We start from the raw sequence: 24,657 nt of genomic DNA on the forward strand, positions 1-24,657 counted from the left end.
ACCATCAGGCTGGAAGATGCCTAGCTGAGGAATAATCTAAAAGCTTTTCCAAACACCTTTGATGCATATTTACAACCACCACTTTCCAAAATGTAATATTTCATCACCTACTATATTTAAATTTCTAAAATCTGCATTAAATATTTCAAGTATGTTTAAATCAAAGTGAAAGTATTGGAAAAGCCTACATAATTTAATAAGTGACATGTATTAGAGGGTGCTGACTCAGCAGATGATGGGCAATCAACGGGCCAACTTTAACTGCATAAAAACTGCAAATAACTGTAGGTTTGAAGTTATGAAGATGAAGAAGCTGAGAAAGAAATTAAAATTTTATCAAGGAAATAGACAAGGGAAATCAAATGAAAAGAAAATGTATAAAGGCAAGAAAGTCGAAAATATAAAAACAACCTGAATAGTAGGTAACAGAGAAATCAAGTCAATGAAACGAGTTCAGGATCTAAGTAAAAATAAACTGATACTACTCAAACATCATATTCAATTCACATTTAAAAAATAGAAATTATTACAACCAAAGTGGGAGTCAATGAAGCAAAAGAATCCTGGAATACTGTGGAAACAATACCAAATAAATCATGGCTGTGAATTTTCCTTAGTCACCTTCCCAATGGAATCTCTATAGAGTCTTCTCTTCTCCAACACACCTCTCTAGCTCTCTTCACTATATCCAGCATTACATGACCTTCATTACCTCCGTGCATTGACTTTTCAAAAGAGATTTACAGAGTATGGAAGTTAACAAAATGACAAAATTTGAGACCTTTGAGGTTGACTCATTATAAGTCATATTTAACACTTATTAAAGGCCAGTGTCATAAAATCTTAGATTCTCAAGGTCAAAAGAGATTTTAAAGGTCTTCCAGTCCAACCAAGCATCCATTCTCAAATTCCCTCTGTCATTCCTGCCTCATAGCTGTATTATTTCCACTGAGACATGCTGATTGATATGAGTACCCACCATCTTCCCAAATGGTCCATTTCACCTTTACCCTGCTATTCATTCCATCCTAATGTCACCCACATCAAACACTTTACCTGAGACATTTATTGATAAGGAAACATTAAAAAAATCACAGTGACTGAGGCCTACCCCAGAGAGACTCTTATTTTATGATTGAGGAATCCCTAGTAATCAGTATATTTTCAAAGCTCCTAAAGTGATTCTATTACATAACCAAGTATTGAGAAACACTGAACTAAAGTTCACTTCATATTAGGATGATTATACAGTTTAATATACAAATGGTGGTACACTCTTTGATGATTATACAGAAGAATTAGGCAATATTATAACAAGAAAAGAATACAAGATTTGTATTCAGACAGACCTGGCCCAATCACTTAACTAGTGAGTGACCTCAGCCAAGTCGCCCAACTGTCCTGAGTCTCAGTTACCACATCATAAATACAGGATAATAGTAACTACTGGGGATTTGAGGGGAGATAATGCACTCCACACGACCAATGCAGTGCTGTCAAGTCCACCTGAGCCTTCTGTAGGTAAATGTGGTGGACAGACCCCCAGATGGCCCCACAGTTGCCACTCCTTGGTATTCACGCCCTGTAAAATGTTCTCCCCTAGAGTGTATATGGGACCTATGGCTTGCTTTTAACCAAAAGAATATAGCAGATGAGGTGATTTTTCAGATATAGTTAAAGTTCCAAATCAAGTCAATTCTGAATTAGTCAAAGGGATGAGTATCCTGGGTGGGCCTGGCTTAATCAGGTGAAAGCTCTTTAAAAAAAAACAACAATCTTCCCTGAGGGCACAGACTTCAAGCAGGAGAACCTCTCAGATAATAAGGAACTGCAGATGGCCACAGAAACTGCAGGTGTCTCTAGAGCCTGAGGGCACCCTCCAGTCAATAGCCAGTGAAACATCAGGGCTCTCACCCACATAGCTCAATGGAAATAAATTCTGCCCACAACCTGAGTGAACTCAGAAGCAGAACCTCTCTCACTCAAGCCTCTAAATAAACATGCAGCCTGTGAGACCCTGGGTAGAGGACCAGTTAAGCTATGTCCAGACTACTGCACCATGGAAACTTTGAGATAATTAATAGTGTGTTGTTTTGAGCCATTAAGTTTGTGTTAATTTGGTCTGCAGTATAAAACTAATACCATTTTGTTTGAATGTTTCAAGTCCTTTCATGGTCACTCTAACCCAAACATCTTCACTTTAGCTAAATTTCCTTTGAAGTGTGGCTTACAAAAGAGGATATAACCATCACAATTTATTTAGGCAGAAAGCATTAATGGATGCTAAATCTGGGGGTGCGGCAGTGGCCTAAATTTAATGAGAAATGTGATATTTACAATTAAATTTGATTACACCCTGTTTTTCACCCTAAGGTACAGATCCTCCCTGATGAACTAGTCTCATATTTAGAGTACAAAGAAAGACTCTTTTGGTAACAAACTGTTTTGATAATGAGAGTCTCTTTTTCTATCAGGAAAGTAACCCATTACATCTGGAGACTGTGCTAACTTCAAAGTTTGCAAAACATGTTTTGGAGAGTTTTAGAGTCACAAACATTTCTATTGTAGTTTATATTCATCTACTGTAGCTTGTGTTAATCACTTAAATTGTGTAACGACCTCACTAGCCTTACATTAATCTGGGATACATTCCTCTTTTCATATCTTCACAACAAAGTACATTTAGAAGTACCTCTAGCAACTGCATATCCAAATACATCATGAAACCTCACTCTTCCACCCTTGCTTACTAATGATTTTATGTCAGACTATATGAATTACCTGTCTTTACTCCCAAGAGAAGCCATCCTTTGAACAGTCTTTGTGAGGTGGCACACAGAGGAAATGAACAGCACCTCTCCTATGACAGATACTACCAAACAGTTATTCACTGCCTCCCATTCCCCCTGTAGGCAATTTCTGATTCCCATGTAGTCAAAACCATACACACAGTTCTCCACCTTCCTTATTGAGGTCATGGGCATAGGACCCTAAAGACACCTGACAAAAACAGTCAACATGCTGAGAATGAAAGAGGGAAAAGATAGAAAGAGTTTGATTTCTTGGCACTGCTCAGCCAGTGAATTAACTAGACCTTCAACCATCCTACTGCTTGATCTCTTCAAACATGAAAAAAAGAATTTTTGTATAAGCCAGTTTTAGGGTATTCAGTTACTTGTAGCCACAAACATCCTAAATGATATGCTTGCCTATCTCTAACAACTTTTTAACTTCTCTAATCCGCAGGGTTTTTCTTCAGCAATGGAAAAGGGAAATATGAAAATAAGGTCTTTGCAGATGATCAAGTTAAGATGAGGTAAACAGATTCTGGTACCAATTCCAATATGTGCAGGGTGGGGCAGGGAGAAGGTGTTCCCCACATCAGTAAGCAATTCTTGGGACATAAGGTGAGTGTCCTATAGTTCAACTCAATTCTTACACTATCTACCCATCACAAGACTCCACAGGCTAAGTGATCAGTCCTACAAGACCCCACCCCCACTTCTGGTGCCTTTCACAAGCCCAGGCTGTTATTTATGCTTCCAACCAACTGGCAATAGATCAGAGGGTTCCAAGACCCTCCTCCATTTTACTTACAGAATTGTCTGTTTATCACAAAAAAGACATAACTCAGGAAGGGCCAGATGGAAGAAATGCATAGGGCAAGGCATGGGGAAAAGAATGGAGTTTCCATGCCCTCTCCAGGAGTACTGCTTTCCCAGCACTTCTGTGCCTTTGCCAACTTGAAGCTCTCCAAACTCTGTACACTTTGGGATTTTAAAAAGACTTATTACATAAGCATGACTGATTGACTCATTGGTCACTGGCAATTGATTCAAACTCCAGCCCCTCTCTCCTCCGTGGAAGCTGAGGGGTGGGACTGAAGGTTCCAATCCTCGAATAGCATATTTGCTTCCACTGGCAACCAGCCACCATCCTTAGGTGCTTTTCAAAAATCACCTCATTAACATAAAAAAGACATCTTTATTTCACTTAGGAAATTCCAAAGATTTTAGGAGCTATGCTCTGGAAGCAAAGGACAAACCAAATATATATTTCTTGTTTTCACAATATCACTTGGAATCAATAGGGTGGGCCAAATGCAATATGGCTATCTCCTCACAAAAAGGCAAAATTTGGACACAGAATCATGCATGCAAGAAAAAATACCATGTGAACATGAAGGTGAGATAGGCTGAGACCTGGGACCTGGGACCCTTTACTGGATGCTTGCAATCTGGACAAATGTCTCCTCAAGCAACAGAATACAAAGAAACTATAAGAGACTACAAATAACTGCATGCACACACATGAGGAAAATTATAAACAATAAGATACAAAAAAAAAGAACTACCACTTCTAAGGTGCCAGGAGCAAAAGCAGGGTATTGCACCTGATCCCTGCACAGAGCACCACCAAGGGTGTGGGCAAACCACCTAAGCCACCCCCACCAACCCACCCCTACCTTCACCTCATTTACAGCTCCTCATGCACACTCTGCTGAAGGAGCAAGCAAGAGCATGTGTTACTTGTTTTCACTTCCTTGTGCTGCAGCATGAGTCCCAGTAAAGTCTTGCCTGAATTTCCCATCTTACCTCTTATCAATTTCTATTCATTAAAGAGTCTAAGAACCTGGGTTGGTAACATAGGTAGAGATCAGGGTGATGCCAAGAATACCAAACCATCAGAAGCAAGATGAAAGATTGGTATAGCCCTCAGAGGAAACCAATTCTGCCATTGCATTGGTTTTGGATTTCTAGCCTCCAGAACTGTGAGACAATAAATTCCTATTGTACAAACACTCAGTGTGTGGTACTTTGTTACAGTAGCCTGTTCAAAAAGAGACAATAGGCCCAAAATGGAGTCACGTGCGCTAAGCCCCAAGTCAGCAAACCAAGACTTAAAACCTAACATAAACCTAACAGTTTCAGCCTCTCCTAGGAATGTAATCTTGTCATCCTGGAACTTCCTGGCCAGCATTGGTGAGATAATCTGCCTGATAAACCCCTGCCCTCCCCTGGAAGAAAAGTGACCTTGTCTGAAATAATACTTTCTTTTATTTATGACTTCTTTATCCCACCAATTTCTGACTTTAAAAGCATTTCCTTTTCTGCAGCTCTTTGGAGTTCCTTTCTATTTGCTAGACGGGCTGTTGCCTGATTCATGAATCATTGAATAAAGCCAATTAGATCTTCAAATATACTCAGTTGAATTTTGTTTTTTAACAAGCCCAAGCAAACTAATATATAATTCAATGTTAAAAATAAACCCAAATTCCAAAGGAAACAACAAAAAAAAACCCCACAGAAAATTAGTGTTCACTTTTTTCATAGTCAAACATTCATAAGCTGATGTTTATTTTCATGGATAATTAATGGTAGTCCAAAAAATGATTTTCAAAGTAAAGACTTTACACATGGATTAACCTTAGGTCAGACTCTGAAGAGCTTCTTAAAAGAAAGAGGAATAATCTACAGAGGAAAAAAAAAGGAATAATTTAAAGGACATGTATTCTAATAGAATTTAAGGGAGAATTTTCAAACATACAAATGGTACAGAACAATAGAGAGGGTTAAGAGACAAGTGCACTTTCTTAAGAAAATGATGAAATCAAAAATGCTAGAATAGATTAGGAAGATAATAATGAGATGTAGAAGAGAATCCACTTAGACATATCTTTTAAATTTTAATTCTTTACAAAGAACTATAAGTTGTTATATTTGCATATTTAATCATTACTTTTTAAGTCTTTTCAGTTCCTTGAAATTTCTTACTAAAGAACTGTCAGAAAAAAAAGATGTGGAAGAAGATGTTTTATATTGAATTTGAATATATTATTCACTTAATTACAACCTTCATGTAACAAAGGTTTCCTAATGTAGTCTCATCCAAAATTAATAGGTAAATACTCAGTGAATCCAAATGTTTAATGAGCTACAAGGTTTATTAACATTCCAATTTTTATTTATTTTTAGCTTTATTAAAGCTCATCTATTGCCCATAGGCCTGTGATGCACGTTATCACATAATAAAAACCCAAAATTAAATTTAAATTCTTACGTAGCAGAATCTCCTACAAGCAAATGAATACCAACGTGGTTACATTATTTCAGAACTGCCAGATATAAAAGTGAAGATTAAAGTTTTATTTACTATTAATATTACATTTATACAAGAAGAAAGGGCAAACAAGTGCAAAAGTTACCAACAGACTTATAAAATGGTATTTTACATAAAAATGGGTATAATTTATGTAGCTCGGGGTGGCACTACTGCTCAAATTAATACATCTCTCACATATTGACTGATGGTAGAAATTATTAAAGTGATTAATTTCCAAATTATAAATCTGTTTTTTTCTTTTTAGGGCTGCACCTGTGGGATATGGAAGGTCCCAGGCTAGGGGATGAACTAGAGCTGCAGCTGCAGGCCCACGCCACAGCCATGGCAACCTGGGATCCAAGCCACATCTGTGACCTATGCCACAGCATGCAACACTGCCAGATCCTTAACTCACTGAGCAAGTCCAGGGATCGAACCCACATTTTCATGGACACGAGTCAGGTTCTTAACCTTCTGAGCCACAACAGGAACTCCAACATAAATCCTTTATAAAGGGGTAAATTTTTAAGCTTTCCTCAGTGAGAACATTTGCAATCCCAACCTAAGTGCATATTTTTACAGCTGGCACCTGGGAGCTTGGGGAAGAAGTGAAGAAAAGAGGCACCTAAGATGAAGGCTAGAAGCACCAAAACTGTTTGTCAGTTTCCTTACTTTATTCATACCAATTCAAGTTTCTATTTTTCCAGATGAGCATCTTCTCATGTAAACTATGTTTCAGAAGTCAGAGCCCCAGACATTGGATAGACTTGTGCAAACCATGGTCTTACTTTAATTTATTTGTAAACATTGACTAAGTATCTATTATGCACAAGATACTGAGTTAGGTTTTTACGGCAGATACAAATATAAGACAAAGTTCCAGAAGTTTACAGCCTGGAAGAGGTATAAAATGAGCCTAAAATTTACTAACTATATAGGCAGTATAACATGATCAGCAAGAACACGGACCCAAGAGTTAGACGGGATTGAACTGTGGCTCCAGCTTACAAGTCAAGTAACCTCTCTGTGCTTTAGTTCCTCAGCTGTGCAATGAAAAATAGGCTGTTAGGAAGGCTAATTGAGTCACTCAATGTAAAGCACATGGAGCAGTGTAAGCAGTAAGTATGAGGTAAGGGTCATTCTAGAAAACTAAAAGCAAAGTGCTAATGGAATTCAAGGGAGGGCAAGATGGTGTTCCGTGGGGAAATCAGGACTACCTTCCTAAAAGGAAGAGCATAAAGCAGATAAGAGTCATACCTCTTCCTCACCCACCACACACACACACACACACACACACACACACACACAAAGAACTTTTCTACCTTTCCAGAAAGTACCTCTGCCATTCTGTGGCCTGACAGGTTCACTTCACATGTGGGTAGTATTGTAACATATTCTTTTTCTTTAGTTTGCTCTTTCTCCTTGGTCACAATGAGAACAACTTGCACTAAAACTGTCATTTTATAACAAAAATATGTCAACATTCGATACACAGTCTTTGCAAAAAATGTCAGGATGAATTTTTATGATGCAAGTGTCGTGAATATCCTTCCACATTCATTTTTAATACATGAAGAAGTGCTTGTCTGCTAAGGGAATGGAGGACACGAGTTGAATTTGGTTCATATTATGGTACTGATTTTTTAGGATGGTACAGATATTGGTGTGCCTAGAGCAAATCAAAAATAATTTATCATGTTTACACAAAGTAAAATAATAGTGCCTTTTCAAATATTTATACATTATATACAACTTACTTAAAAACAAGTAAAAAATATAAAAACTTTTGAAATATTAAGTTTTTCTATTTTCCTTTAACTTAGAGACATGGGTATTATGGGTTAAACTGTGTCCCCCAAAAGGATACATTGAAGTCCTAACCTCCACAGGTATGGGGTACCTGTAAATATGACCTTACTTGGAAAGAGGGATCTTTGCAGATGTTATCAAGTGATAAGGTCATCCTGGATTACAACGGACCCTGATCAAATTATGGTATCCATATAAAAAGAGGGAAATTTAGACACAGAGATAGAGCAGACAGATACAACGAAGTCATGTGATGAAGAACCAAATGACTGGAGTGACGCATCTTTAAGCCAAGGAATGCTAAAGATTGCCATCAACCACCAGGAAGTAGAAAGAGGCCAGGAAGGCTTCAGAGACTTCAGAGGGATCGGGGGCCCTGCTGACACCTTGATTTCAGGCTTCTAGCCTCCAGAAACTGTGATAGAATAAATATCTGCTGTTTTCAGCCACCCAGCTTACATACTTTATTATGGCAGCCTGATGAGACATATACAGTAGGTCAGTTCATTCACTCAGCAATACTCCTTGCAGCTACTGTGGACTGAGCACTGTACCAAGTACTAGGGATACTGTGAGCAGGCGCAATGAAGTCCCAGCTCCTGGGCATTTGGGTTCTCGCCAAGAAGACAAACCTTAAACTAGCTAACGTTTATGGAATTTAATGAAAACATTCCACCCAAAGTATCTCTCTCAAGTCATTCCCTAACACAACAGTCTGTTTAATTTTCTCTATACCTTTCATCAAGATAATGAAATTATCTTGTTTGTTTTGTCCTATGATTGTCGTCACTCTCCTCTCATTCCATCTCCAGCTTTTAGAAGAATATTATATTGGAAACACCTAATAACTGCTGAAAGAAAGAGTGAATGACTGGATGAATGGATGGATGGATGATGAATGAAAGAGAAAAAGTACAGACTAAGAATGTTTATTAAGGAGATGTGACCTTTTCTAAGAGATCAAAACAAGCTTCCCTGTGGAAATGATATTTAAGCAAAGTTATAAATAGAAATTAACTGCTCACCAGGGACTAATGAGAGTTAATTTGAAGAATAGACAGTAAAGAGTGTTTTAAACAAAGAAAATAGCATTCAGGATGGCCCTGAAGCTTTAGAGAAAAGAATATAAATATGTTTAACAAATGCAAGAGGGAGGGTGGTAGGCAGTGGGATGGACTGGGAGTTTGGGGTTGGTAGATGCAAACTATTACATTTAGAATGGATAAGCAATGAGGTCCTGCTGTATAGCACAGGGAACTATATCCATTTGTGTGTATGTACGACTGGGTCACTTTGCTGTACAGCAGAAATTGACAGAACACTGTAAATCAACAATAGTTTAAAAAAAATTAAAAAGTAAAAAAAAAAAAAATTCATAGGTCAATGTGACAAGGGCCCAGAAAATGAAGGGGAGGGTCCATCAAGGTGAGTCTGGTGAAGCAGGCAGTGGCCAAATCACTGAGGCCGGTTCAACATTTTGACCTTCTAAGTAGACAATGGGGAATCTTGGTAGGGTTTTCAGGTATGTGAATAATCAGATTTGTCTTTAAAAAATTTCTCTCCGGCTTCCAACTAGGTATTGAAAACAGACAAGAGTGGAAGTGGAAGGATGAGTCAGAGGCCATTACAGCCAGCCTGGATGAGAAATGAGGGTAGCTCAGAGCAGGACAATAGCTATGGAAAAACAGACAGATTCAAAGATGAAAAAAAAAAAAAAAAAAACAAGCAGAAGATTGTAATGGATCAGATGTGAGGGAGTAGAGGATGATGAGGCCAAGGCCTCTGGCTTGTGCTCCTGGATACAGGAGGTATCTTTTTTTTTTTTTTTTCCTGGTAAGGACTAGAAGAGAATGGGGTAGCAAAGGATGGGTAGGAGTTTAGTTCTGACCATGTTGGACTGCGGTTCTGATGATGTATCTACACGCAGATGCTGAGTAGGCAGAATTATAGATGAGTCCAGGTCTTGGCAGAGAGGTTTGTTTGTTTGTTTGTTCGTTTGTTTTCTGTTCTAAACTTACTTATTTACAGACATAAAAAGCCATGCTACAGAACTTTCTCAAATGATGGAAAAGATTTTTTAAAGAAGTTGTAACTCTTGGATTCCAAACTCATATGCTGCCTATCTGCAAACCTTGTGGGTTCTGGGACACACACAACTGAGTGCCTCCACACACAGTAAAGGGTGTGAACTGGATTCTAGCACCTAATGAAGAAATCGAGGAAGGAAAAGAAAACTAGAGCCAAACCCCAAGACGAGAGGGGAGTTTTCTGAATGTTCCATCCAGTTCAGGCCTCCCTGTCACGCAGAACATCAGCGGAAGGAATCACAGGCCTAGAGATGGTACTGATCAAAGTATTTAGAGAGAGGAGACAAAGGTCTGGGATTATGTCTTGAGAAACTAAAACACTTGTATATATGCTTAATTTCTTTACAATCTAAAAGAGATCTTTTTTATTTTCTTGAATATAACCTATTACCTAATTTGTTTAAAAAAAAATTCAACAAATACTGAAAAATATCAAATCTTCTGAGTTTTATGCTTAACATTTATATCCTAAATGTCACTTAATGGTGATTATAAAATTTGTGTCAGATATATATTTAATTTGTATCATCTATCAATGATAAACTTATAGCAATTAAACCTGTACATTTAGTGTATACACCTGCCAACCCCAAGTAAATTCTGGATAAATATTCTTCACATAAGACATCCAACTTGCCTCGTAATATTCAAGCTTCCTGTATAAACATCTACATACAGACCCAAACATAAGAGAAGTATTGTCAGCAGATTGAGTTCTCATTCCCTTCTCAACTTTGAACTGCTCTTTCATTTTCAATATGCATTTGGATTATTGAGAATTTGAAGACCAAAGGAAAGGCCAAAAACAGGGCATGGCTTAATACCATCACTAATTCAAAAAACAAACTCTGAGTTATAAGAGTGTGAAAACACATGCAGGAGGCAATACCTCATACAGAGTTTTCTTTCTGAGAAAATTCTGTTGAAGTGGGCAACATTAGGGAATGTTTATGGAATCCAATTTCCACTTAATTCAGAGAAAGAAATGTAAATTTTAAGATGCCGCCTTATTATTTACAAAACAAGAGCTTATTTATAGCCAATCCATCCTTAAAGAGCCTTTCATCTTAAAATTTATCTATTCTGTTCCCTTACATCATCTTTGACTTAAATGTTGTTCATAAAGTCATAAACACTCTCGCCTTTTCTCTCCTTACTATTTGCATAATTATCAGCATCAGTTGCAAAGAATCATAGAAGTGCTGGAATTCTAAGCCTCTTTAGAAGTCATCTGACATAGAAAAGAAACTTATGATTACCAAATAGAAGGGGAGGAGAGGGACAAATTAGGAAACTGGAATTAAAATATACACACTAACATATATAAAATAGATAACCAACAAGGACCTACTGTATAGCATAGAGACCTATACTCAATATCTTATAAAAACCTATAATAGAAGAGAATATAAAAAGGAATAAATATATATACATATGTATAACTCAATGACTTTACACCTGAAACTAATACAACACTGTAAGTCAATTGTATTTCAATTAAAACAAATTTTAAAGTCATTTGGTTATACTTTATTTTCATAGGTAAGGAACAGAAGCTCAAAGACATTGACTTCTCCCAAAAAACACACTACTTTTACTTTTCTTTGATTCAAACCAGTACATTACTGTTCATAGGTAATTGATCTTTCCATATTTTGGAAGGAAAAACTGTGTTGAACTGGACACTGTCTATCATCATATACAAGTTTTACTCCACTCTAAGTGAGCTTCACTTTTTTTTTTTTTGTCTTTTTGCCATTTCTTGGGCCGCAGCCGCAGCATATGGAGGTTCCCAGGCTAGGGGTCGAATCGGAGCTGTAGCCACCGGCCCACGCCAGAGCCACAGCAACGTGGGATCTGAGCCACATCTGAGACCTACACCACAGCTCACGGATGAACGCCGGATTGTTAACCCACTGAGCAAGGGCAGGGATCAAACCCGCAACTTCATGGTTCCTAGCTGGATTCGTTAACCACTGCGCCACAACGGGAACTCCTCAGAATATACATTAATGTAACAGGAGAATTGAGTATTTACTTAAGACCTTCTCATGTTCTCATGGCAACTGAATAAAATCCAAGTCCTTACTAATTCCTAGAAGACCCATCATGATCTCGACGCGGCCTAACTCCAGCCTCATTGCAGACTGCTTCACTGCGCGCTACCTAGCCACCCTGTATCCCCTGAAAATGACAGCCTACATCTGACCTCAAGACCCCTTGCTTTAGGGAGCCTGTTGTGGAGCATTGGAAATTAATCTGACTAGTATTCACAAGGATGCAGGTTCACTCCCTTGCTCAGTCGGCTGGGGATCCGGCGTTGCCCTGAGCTGTGGGGTAGGTCGCAGATACAGCTTGGATCCCATGTTATTGTGGCATAGGCCAGTAGCTGCAGCTCCGATTTGACCCCTAGCCTGGGAACTTCCACATGGCACTAGTGCAGCCCTAAAAAGCCAAAAAAAAAAAAAAAAAAAAAGAAAACAAAAACCCTTGCTTTACCTTTTCCCAAAGTCTGGAATATTCTTACTCTTGATCTTCACAAAGCAGAATGGCCTCCTTTGACCACCCTCTCTATACACACCTGTCCACCTCAGGCCTCCCCCATTACCCTGCAGGGCATCTATTACATCTAAAAGAATGGCTATTTTAAGGGTTATTATCCATCTTTCCCGACTAGATTGTAAACTAAATGAGAAATGGGACCTGAATCCTAATTTACTGCTAGGTTCCCAGGCATGTAGATCACTGGCCAGCACGTAGCTGACACTCAGTTAATAGGTATTAAATGAACGTGGAGTTGCTAATTGGTCTAATGCTACCTTTTATTCACTCAACTACATCTGCTGCCTACCATGTGTAAGAAAAACTTAAAAACAGAAATCTTAGGCAGAGGAGGGATAGACTGGGAATTTGGGATTAACAGTAACACACTGCTATATATAAAACAGATAAACAATAAGGACCTGCTGTATAGCACAGGGTACTATATTCAATATCTTGTAATAACCTATACTGGAAAAGAGTCTGTCTATATATGTACCTATATACCTGAATCACTTTGCCAGACACCTGAGATATTGTAAATAACTATATTTCAGTTAAAAGATGAAAAAATAAATAATGGCGTTCTTCAAGTTTCTAAAACAAGGGGCAAAATCAAATCCTACAATTATAAACCTTCAGTATTGAACTTTAACTTGGAGATCATCTAGTGCAGCATCTTTATCCTACACAGGAAGGAACGAAGGCACAAAGATAATAGTGTCTTGTCCAAGATAAACACCATGTTTTCACTGTGTTTCTTGAAAAGAAGTTACTAAGTCAATGAAATATTTATACCACTGACATATAAAGTTTGCTTCCTACCAATGAGGTAACAATTACTATTATAATTCCAAAAATTTTTGGAGTTTCCTTTGTGGCTCAGTGGTTAACGTACCTGACTAGGATCCATGAGGATGCAGGTTCAATCCCTGGCCTCACTCAGTGGGTTAAGGATCCTGTGTTGCTGTGGCTGTGGCATAGTCTGGCAGCTGTAGCTCCAATTTGACCCCTAGCCTGGGAACCTCCATATGCCGGAGGTGCGGCCCTAAAAGGTAAAATAAATAAATGCTGTATAGTAGGGGAAAAAATTGTATTGGAGAAATAACAATTAAAAATAATAATAAAATAAATAATAAATATTTACACTATGGTGTAGATGTGGCGTTGCATTTTATTCATAAACACGTGAGTAATTATATCTAAAACACACACCAAACCCTTTAAACACCAAATAATTATTCGAATTCAGCCCCAAACACATAAATTCCATCAACTCTTTATCAAGGGACAGACTTGCCTGCTTAAACAAGCTGACAATAAAAATCAAGGTCTACAGCCCCAAATGGTTGAATCAGCAGTCCCATAGAAGATACAATCACATTCTGAGGCAAACATATTGAACTGATGATTTAATTCTGTGTGTAGGTTAAGGCTTGCAGTACCTTACATAGCGCCTATAACAGTGAGGTCAAGAACTACGAAACTGAAAATGTTACAAATACTAAGTAGCCATCAAATGGCAGCTGGACAGAGGGATGAAGGGAAGAATGATTAGATCCGTGAAACCTATCGCCAGGTGTGTTCTGCGCTGCTTCATAGCTCACTATGCTTGCTGCAGCTGACCTTTCCAGCATCATTTAGAAAAGCAAAGAATCTCTAGGGCTGGGGTTAATTTAGGGCTAGAATAAGCTTTCTTAAGGGTTATTTTATTTCTCCATGAAGACTTCACTTTACCCAAATCCATCTCATCTAAATGACCGTATAGCTATTTTTCAGAGATATTCATAGCTCTGCTTCCTTTAGTAAACTGTACATACTTAGCCACAGAATATGTAGAAAACATGCTCCAATAAATGACACAAAAAGCCATTCAGCTGCTATTTGAGTTTACCAAGTATTTTTAAAAACTCCTATTTTTCAAGATAACAATATTTTAAAATAGAAACATTTCACCTTTAGATTATATCTTTTGGAAAGTAATGAATTTGGTGGATTTTACATATTTTTTAAAATTAATCAGGTCCACCCAGTAAAGCCATGGTTGCTTGTACTTTGTCCACTGACAAAATGATACAGGGAAAAGTTAAGGAACAAAAGGAAGGAGGAAAAGAAGCTTCCTTTTCATCCCAGAGATGCTCTGCTTGCTACCTGTACCATAATAACAAACTCCCCTTTGTAAGCACCCACATTGTGCCCTAAATAGCATAGAAAGCCTAAGTTATGCCTTTCACATTAAGAACATGTTTCAGGAGTTCCCACTGTGGCTCGGCAGGTTAAGAACCCAACTAGTATCCATGAGGATGCAGGTTCAATTCCTGGCCTCAGTTAGTAACAGATCTGACTCAGATCTGGCGTTGCTGTGGCTCTGGTGTAGGCCAGCAGCTGTCCAGGAACTTCCATATAGGCGCGGCCCTAAAAAAAAATAATAATAATGTTTCACATTAAATTTGTAGACTTCACCAAGAGCTACAAACGTAGTAATTACATATAAGTAGTTGAAATGGTTAAGGGGCTCTGGAGTCACAGAAACTTGCATTCAGATCCCAGTCTCCACTCACCAGCTGCCTGACCCTTAGGACATTACCTAATCTTTCTAAGCCTCAGTGTTTTCATCTGTGAAAGCAGAATAATGATACCTGTTCCATACCATGATTGTGTGAATTAAATAAATGCTTGATGTGCGTGACACATAGTACAAGAAAAGTAATTTCTAGTAGTAATAATGAGAGTAGAAATGGCTTAAATACTTCAGTCACCAACTAAAAGCATGAACATATCTGCTAATGTGAATTCAGCAATTTTAAACTTAGATCATAGCCTTTCTACCAACTCACCACGACAAGCAAAGAGAAATAAATGGACAAAAGTGAACCACAGCCTGTCTTTTCTTTTAGGAGAGTTTTCTAATTAGCACATTAACTAACTAATTCACTGCTTACAAATGTGCAATTTGTCAACACAAACTGTTGTCTCAGACATTGATAACTTAAGTGATTTTATAAATGGATGCATTTCAAACTCACTGCAATTAGCCATAATTAAGAACTACACACAGTAATTTATTTGTTTTCATGTTGGACTTTTTTTAATTTAATAAATTTTATAATTCTAACATAGAGACTATGTCAGGCATTAAAATCTTTAGTATTTGGAATCAATGTGCAACTTTCATTAAATGAATCAGTATTATCAAAGTAAGTCTCAAAAATAATTTGCTCCTCAAATATTTTCATTCTAAGTCTTCTGAACATGCTTTTAGTAGTAAGTTTTTTTGTTTGTTTTTGTTTTACTTTTGAGATTTAGTGAATTATATGAAAGTAGCAGTGAAGTTTTGTTTTCCTGAGTACATCCACTGGAAACTGTGCTTTGCACATAAAAGGGACTCAAAGCCACTACTATAAATGGGATTCAACTGCAAATTTATATGCAAATTTGGGAAAGTGCTAACTTTAAAACAATCAAAAAAAAAAATAGAAGAATGCATTTAAACACCAAAAGATTTAGTAAAAAAGAAAAAAAAATGATTTTCTAAGATGTTTTTCCATGTGAGGATAAACAAAAAAAATACCCAGTGAACTCAATAACTTACTCATTCTGAACACCCAAACTATGAGTAGTACTCAAGAACATTAAAATTTTATCCATTTAAATTTTTAAAATTTCTAATTCATATTTAAGTTAGACTATGTTTAACAATTTTTGTTTCTCTTGATAGTGCAAAAAAGCCCACCATATTAAATCTCATTTCTGATCATTATTCATTGTCTACCAATGCCTGTCATTGGCTATTCTATGGTTATTCCTATGGACCTCTTTAAAATTAGGTAGTAAATCTGACCTTTTATGAAGTGATAGTCTTATATTCTTTCTTATATGTCACTTTTGTATGTAAAGAAATAGAGGGAGGGGAAGATACTTTAAAAAATAAAATAAAACCCTGGGCAGCTAGACTCCAAATAATCAAAAGTACTACAGCGCCATCTTGTGGAATAAAGCGTCTAAGTAGTAAAATGCTACTGATTCTGTTAGGAAGAAAAGTGATTAAATTTCATGGTCACCAATTATAGCTTTCGTTAATGATATACTATTTTATTTTTGCTTCTTAGGGCTGCACCCTCAGCACATGGCTAGGGGTCGAATCAGAGACAATACCTGCCAGCCTACAACACAGCCACAGCAACACCAGGATCGGAGCCGAGTCTGCAACCTACAACACAGCTCACTGGCAACGATGGATCCTTGACCCACTGAGCAAGGCCAGGGATGAACCTGCATCCTCACAGATGCTAGTCAGATCCGTTAACTGCTGAGCCACAATGGGAACTCCTGCTAATGACACATTATTTTAAAACGCTTCAATATAGAATGTCTGTCAAACAGAAAATGGTGCTTTTAGCCTACATAGCTAATATATATAATAGGAAACCAGGTGATTTATGTCTATGCTATGGATAAAGGTTAAATAGAACATTGCTCTAGAACCAAAGAAGGAATCTGAAAAGACTGGGAAAGGGAAAGAGTGGATGAGGTCTTGGCTTTTCCACCCTTCTTTTCAAATTGAAAGGAAATAGAAAAACCCTTAACAGGCTGCAGCACAGTTCCTGAAGGAATTCTTCAGGGGACATTAACATCCTTAATCCCAAGTAAGGGAATTCGAGGTGGGAGGGGAAATAACATTGGCTGAGTGAGATCAGAGAAGTACCTATCTCTTTCTTTCTTCCTTTTCGTTCAATTAACAAAAAATGGACTGGGAGGCTACATGTGCCAAGCACCTACCAGGCATGGGTAGTAAACGATGACGAATACACACAGTCCCGCCTTCAATCCACTTAGGAGACTGGTGAAGCACACAGATCATTCCAAGGTGGAGGAAATGCTGAGAAAGGCCACTCTAGGAGTTACGTTGTCTCCAGGATACTGAGCAGAATCTTGAGGGGTAAGAGAAGGGGGAGACGATTTCTCATTCTTTCTCCTACATCAGTGGGTAGAACCCAGTGCTGAAACCTGGGTGAACCCTATAGTCTAATGTACTTTTCAAAGTACTTTACAGACTACCGTGTCCCCCATACAAACTCCCAAGAGCCTAGAGTAGAGAATGTCCCTTCTGTAGAATTAAACAACCTCACCTTCCTCTGTGTTCCCATAACAATTTGCTCATGATCTAACTCAACTCCTCGTGAACCATTCTGAGCAATATTTATCTGCCTGCTTCTCTTAAGACTGTGAGTTCTTTGAAAATCAAGACTGTCTTACTCATCCTATGATACTTAACACCAACCACAGTGCATATTTAGCACTCAACAGGTTTGGTGAATTGAATCAGCTATATTTTATGACAGTATTGGTGTTTGGCCACAATGATTAGTTTCTGGGTAAAAATGCCGTAGGTGTTTCCTTAAGACACCGAGACCAGCACTAACCAACAGTGGTTCTGATTTACTTTGAAGGCTGTCTTTACCAAGCTCTTATTTGGGGGTTTCAGCCTTGAATCTATTTTTAAAACTCTATCTCCTAAATAAACAAGGGAGGTGGATAAGAGAAAATTTGTCTCTGTATCTACATTGATGTTTTTAATTTAGAGGTGGAGGACGTGAGGATGATATTTTTCTAAAATTTTCTAAATTTTCTTTCTTTAATCAAATGAAAATGTAAAAATATAGCTTGCCTACCTGCTACAGAACTAAAAGAAAAAAGCAAGAAAAGTTAATATATCCAAGAAGATGACTGATTCAAGATTTCCCTCCTCTCTCAAGGCTTAGTTCTCACTCCCCCTCACCCCACCCCTCACATGGATTTTATTTTTCACCTGTTATAGTAACACCTGATTACAGAGGCGTCAGTAACCACAGAAGGAGAATTTGCTATAAATTGTTAACACAGAGCAATCTAGAATCCAATTTCTGTCTTATTTGACTAACTTATTTCCTCCTTTTTTAATTTAGTTTCTTGGCCACACCCAAGGCAGGTGGAAGTTCCCAGGCCAGAAATCAAACCCTCATCACAGCTGTTAACCAGAACCACAGCAATGACAACCCTGAATCTTCAATCCACTGAGCCACCTGGGAACCCCCATCTCCTCTTTAATTTGGCCACACTTAGGCGCTCCCCTCAAGATATCCTCATCAGTGTGCCTGATGGCAATAAGAAACAAAACTCATTTACCACCTTTTAACCAGCAAATGGAAGATCTCTAGAGAAACCACTGTTTCACAAGAAGCTCTTGTTTTGTAAGTATCCTACACCTACGTGTACTTGGATGCTGAAATAGGGAAGGCTATCAGTATGACTCCTGTAGATGAATGCAGATCAAGTAACTCCCAGCAACTTTATTCTTAAGGGAGAGCCAACAGTTTTACAAGCTGGTTGGCGAAGAAGAAACACTTCAGCAATCATTAAATGAGAGGGAAAATCTTGATGTGAAATAACAATGCTTATAGCTCTCCATGGGGTCAAGAATTTAAGCATTCGCGCAGAAAATGCAATGCTGAAATGGGGAACAGTCACTACAACACACTGCAAATCTCTCCAATTCAAAATGCCATTCAAACAGTACTCTTGGATTACAAAGCGTTAAGTGTGAAGCTCGTGTGACAATCTATTTCTTAGCTCCTACTTTTGATTAAACAAGAGAGTTACACAAGAGGTCCAGGCTAAGGATCTGGCCCTTAATTGTTTCCTTCTCTCTTCCCTTTGGAAGTAAGAGGGCTGAGAGCATATGTCTCATTTTCTTGGAAAAATTATCAAGCCTCTCAATCTCAGTTTCTTCCCGGGAAGGAGAACACCACCACTTCATCCAGTCATTGGAGGGGACAAAGGGTATAACAGGTGTAAATAGCTAATTGTAAGTAGATGCTCAGTAGAAATACTGAGCAGACAGTGCTAATAGTGAGTAGATGCTCACTATTAGCACTGTTATTATTTTTTAGAGTGGTTTATTATAAACTGCATATCCAAACGTCTCACCTTTACAATATTCACCAAAACCCAAATCTAGATAGACAAACTGCTCAGATCTTTTTGGTGTTATACAGAAAACCTCAAAGGTCGTTAAGCGTCTTTACTATTACTTTTTTTTTTTAGGGCTGCACCCATGACATTTAGAGGTTCCCAGGCTAGGGGTCCAACTGGAGCTACAGCTGCCAGCCTACACCATAGCCATGGCAACACCAGATCCTTAATCCACTAAGTGAGACCAGGAATCAAACCCGAATCCTCATGGATCCTAGTCGGGTTGGTTAACCACTGAGCCACAACGGGAACTCCTTTTTTCCGCTTTTTAGGGCTGCACCTATGGCATATGTAAGTTACCAAGCTAGGGGTCAAATCAGAGCTGCAGGTGCCAGCCTACTTCTCAGACATAGTAACCCGAGATCCAAGCCATGTCTGCGACCTATGACTCAGTTCATGGTAACGCCATATCCTTAACCCACTGAGCAAGGCCAGGGATCAAACCAGCAACCTCACAGTTACTGGTTGGGCTTGTAACCTGCTGAGCCACAACAGGAACTCCATTATATATTTTTAAAATATGAGTTTGTTCAAAGTGTTATCTTTGGGATTTTAGCAATAAAGTAGAATTATCCATCTATATTTCAGTTCCTTCTTTATCAAAAAATCAGTTTCCAAAGAGAAAATCTAATTGTGCCAATATAAAAATCTTAGTAGTGGCTGGTTGAAAAATCTGAGATCTTGTTGAAAAAGACAAGAATGGGTTTTTAGCAGGTCTGTGGTAGTTAAATTGAAAATGCCAAGGAAAGTTATATTTTCGTGGCTGTTATTTTATTACCTTTTCCAGCAATTTTCCACTTGAGTACCTTTTAAACTCATAATTTAGCTACACTTTATTCTTTACTGTATTTCAATCTGGGAGGCAGTTTGAAATTACTCAACCTAATCAGGAATTCTGGTTCTAGTTCTAGTATTGATTTAGCTCTTAAATTTCCATTAATTACATTAAGATAATAAGCGGACTACTTTCAGAACTGTATCAGCAAGGACCCTTCTGCTTCATCTTTGAGTCTCCCCCCCAGCTTTCTACTTCCAGGGCTTATCATTGACTATCACAGCAAAACATTGACTCACAGCAAAATTTCTTCCATTAAACAATTTGATATCAATTAAATTCAGCACAAAAATTATCATAAATGATTCTTCTCTTTTCTACAAACGATGCTTATTCCCTTTTTCTCAACACAGTTCTAACTGCCTCATATGAAGCAATCACTTCTGAAGCCAAAAAGAGCCAAGAGCTAAGGTCTGGGGTCTTCTGTCATTATAGTTAAAGGTCCAGAGAAGAATCCAGTCAAGGAGACTGAGCAGAAAGACAGATGATAAATCAAAATAATGCAATGTCCCAAAACCAAGTAAAAAGTTTCAAGAAGGTGGACACGATCAATTTGTGTTAAACATTGGTGACAGGCAGAATGAGATGAGGGCTGAAATGGATCATCAGATTTGATATGATAAGTGTAGCCTCTGGCCCACACAGGTGTAGGTTTTGGTGGACTTATGGAATGAAAGCCTGGTTAGAACCGTCATGAGGATGCAAGCTGAGGCTGTGAAGACACCAAGGTTTGCTATAAGGCATGGTAGGTAAGTTGGTAGCCATATAGGGCACAGAAGCAAGGGAGGTTTCTTTTCTCCTTTTGTTGAAGATTGTTGATTGATAATTTATATTATTATAAATAAATTACAGCAGGGAAGAAGACATGTAATGATGCAAGACAGAAAAGATAATTATAGCAGTAAAGTTCTTGAGAAAACAAAAACGGATGGAATCTAGTGCACAAGTAAAGGATATTTTTTAAAATAGCAAGACAATTTCATTGTAACAGAATGTTACAAATGTAGGTAGGCTAGTTGGTATAAAAATAGCTTTATCTTTGGATTGCTTCTGCTTTCTCTGTGAGATAAGCAAAATCATCCACTGAGAGAGTGAGAAGCAGGAAGAGTTGGAAATCTAAGAAGAAGGTGTGAAATAGTAATCTCTGAGAGAGAGAAAATAAATCAGTAAAGAAATGGGAACGATGGTCGACTGAATTGCAGAGACTTCATGAAGGCCTGCTTGAGACACACAGTCATAAAATTTAAAAGAGATCAATCAGAATAGTTAGATGTTTTTCTACAGCCATCAAATGCAAGCTTGGGAAATATTTACTGAATGTTTATTATGTGCCAAGCACTGTCTAAGTGCTTTTTACTTTTATTAATACTTTGAGCCCACAATAACCCTATGAGTTAGGCACTGCAAGGAAAATGAGGTACAGAGATGTTAAGAAACTTTTCCAAGGTCTCATAGCTAATAAATGTTGAACTTAGGATTCAGGGAGTGTAGGTCTACAGCTCACACCTTTAGCCACTAAACTCTACTACCTTCTGCAAATCATTGGGATTAATCAGTATTGATTTCTACCACTTGAATGAGGCAAGGAAGGCAGGGATTGGAAGCCCCAGTGTAGTCAAAGAATTATCATAGGAGCAGTGAGCTGGAAAGAGAGGAGAGGTGCCTGGTGCTTGGGATGTTAGAAATCGAGATTTTGAGGGCAGTATAGGTACTCATAAAGACAAAAACCTAGGGTTTGACCATGAGACTTGCCAGCAAAGATCAGGGGAAGGGTAAGAAACAGATTGTAAGAGGAAAAGTCAAGGAACTAAAGAAATCAGGCATTGGATAAATTTTCCCACATGAACAGGAGCAGTGATGGAAAGAAGACTGTAAATAATTGGATATTAAAATCTTCACCAAATCAGGGAGATTGACCAGGAAGACTGGAATATTATAGCAGGAAGTAAGGACATGTGCAATTGGCAAGCCGTGCTCCAAACAGAGATTATCCCACCTGTCCTACTTTGCCCAGCTTTCCTAGTATTTTTTTCTTTCCTTTTTTTTTTTTTTTTTTGGTCTTTTCTAGGGCTGCACCCGCTGCATATGGAGGTTCCCAGGCTAGGGTTGAATTGGAGCTGTAGCCGCTGGCCTATGCCACAGCCACAGCAATGTGGGATCCGAGCCGTGTCTACAACCTACACCACAGCTCACAGCAATGCCGAATCCTTAACCCAAGGAGTGAGGCCAGGGATCAAACCCGAAATCTCATGGTTTCTAGTCGGATTCATTAACCACTGAGCCACGATGGGAACTCCCCAGTTTTCCTAGTTTAACACTAACGTCTTATATCCTTGTCCTCTATGAGCTAAAGATTTTGAGAGAAGAGGAAGAAGATATTTTCTGAAAAAAAATGCGGTAAAAAGATAATACCTGCTCCATCTCTGATAATCATTCCTTCTCCTTCACTTCTAAAATCATAACAGCTTCTTAATTGCCTCAGATGCCAACCTCCAATTCACCTAGAATATTACTGTCTAACTAATCTTTCAGACCCAGTGCTACAACATTCTTTATCCAGAAACATTTAAGAGCCTCCTACTGTATGGCAAAATAAACCTGGTATCCTAGACTCTCCAGACTGTATGTATTTCTCTGATGATACTGAGCTTACAATAGAGTCATACCTCTTAAATTCTAAAATCAGAAAGTCATGAATAATCAAAATTACCCTGGAAAAGTCCTCCGACAGGCGCTCCACTGGAGGCCACGAGCTGGTCCAGCACAGCCAGTTTTTCCTCCAGCATTGGAACAGATTCCTGTTTCTTTGGTTGAGCACCAGATGAAGCAGTTGGCTTGCTTTTAGGGTCCATTTTATATGAAAAATGCATATATGCATATCTTTAAAAATTAGAATCACACTCAGCTCAGTGATATGCTCGAACTGAGGGGCCCCCAGAACTGAGACAACTGAGGGAACCACAGATAACTTACTCCAGGTAATCACTGGAAGGAATGACGGGCAGTACTGCCAGCACTATTTAAATTGTAATTTCTCTATTTGATTTCTGGGACTGCTTAGTTTCCTTCTGTTTTGCTAGGATGATGGAATTCCACTGCAATGTCCTCTTCAAAAGTTATCTAGATACTTCTCCCCCAAACTCTGAGGTTAGGAATCTGATATTCCTGTTTGCATCTTCTACAGCATTTAACACTGTTAATTGAACTATTTTAAATATAACAATAAAATAATATCAATAAGCTCCAGTGGAGTCAGGGAAATAGACATATGCTTGCTATCTATATTTGATAGCTAAAATACACATGTTAAAGTATATGTATACTTAAATATAGATATATCTTTCAGTTCCAAATAATATGAATAATCTAGTTATGGTATTAAATTAATAACAAGGAAATTACATTCCTTAATTAAAAAGGAAATTAATAACAAGCTAATATGTCATCATGCTTATACTAAAATTAAGGGGAAAAACTGATATTCCTACATTAGAACATGGAAGGTTTGACAATGTCATTTAAACATAGCCTATAAATACACTCATATACATCCCAGAAAATTGTAATTATACTACCCCCATGTAATCTAAGATTGTTACTAGAGCTATTTAAATATTTACCTTGGGGAAATATACGACATCCAAAGCTGCTTCTGGGAGTCAATTTAGATAAACTGCGCTGTGCATTTTGAGGGCCATATGAAAATAAATTTTGGATTTGCTGCCACATCCTCTAGATACCTGTATTTGATTCTTCCTGAAAGTTAGTGATAGAATCTACCCTGTAGCATCCGAGAGTGCACACTTGGCAGGCTTGAGATGTCATCTTGAGTTGGGGCAGGGCTAGTGGACAAGCCCCAGAAGCACCCAAAGGGAAGCTATGCGGGTGACTCTAGGCGGTGTCACACAGTCTGGCTTCCGGGGGCAACACCCGCGGGGCTTTGAGAATGTTCCTGGGAACGTTGATCCCCGAGGGAAGGTCAGAGCGTCCCACTGGCCACTAGAGGGCTCTGGGCCATCGTTACCGAAGGCTGCCCTCTGGAGGCCGCGGAAGGAACCAGCTCCAGGAGTGTGATGAAGTTTGCCTGTGGAACACCAACCAGCCAGCCACACCGAGGATGGACCGCGGGTATTTGAAGCTAGATGAAGACGCCTTCTGGATCACTGGTGCCTGGCATGCTTACTAGAGAAAGATCTTCCCACCTATAAGTTTCCACACATACCCAAAGATGCTGCTCTGAAGGAGAAAAGGTATATGAAAGAATTCGAAAAT

General features: G+C 38.4%; 1 protein-coding gene across 1 annotated transcript in view; it reads right to left on the minus strand.

The window, feature by feature from the left end:
* NELL2 (neural EGFL like 2) overlaps positions 1–24,024 on the minus strand; it is a 388,134-nt gene extending 364,110 nt beyond the window's left edge. The window contains exon 1 of the mRNA XM_047788021.1: positions 24,006–24,024. The gene's annotated coding sequence lies outside the window, so the exon portion shown is untranslated. The remainder of the gene's footprint in view (positions 1–24,005) is intronic.
* Between the last annotated feature and the right edge of the window lie 633 nt (positions 24,025–24,657).

This window comes from Phacochoerus africanus, chromosome 7 (assembly GCF_016906955.1).
Source record: "Phacochoerus africanus isolate WHEZ1 chromosome 7, ROS_Pafr_v1, whole genome shotgun sequence".
Taxonomy (NCBI): domain Eukaryota; kingdom Metazoa; phylum Chordata; class Mammalia; order Artiodactyla; family Suidae; genus Phacochoerus; species Phacochoerus africanus.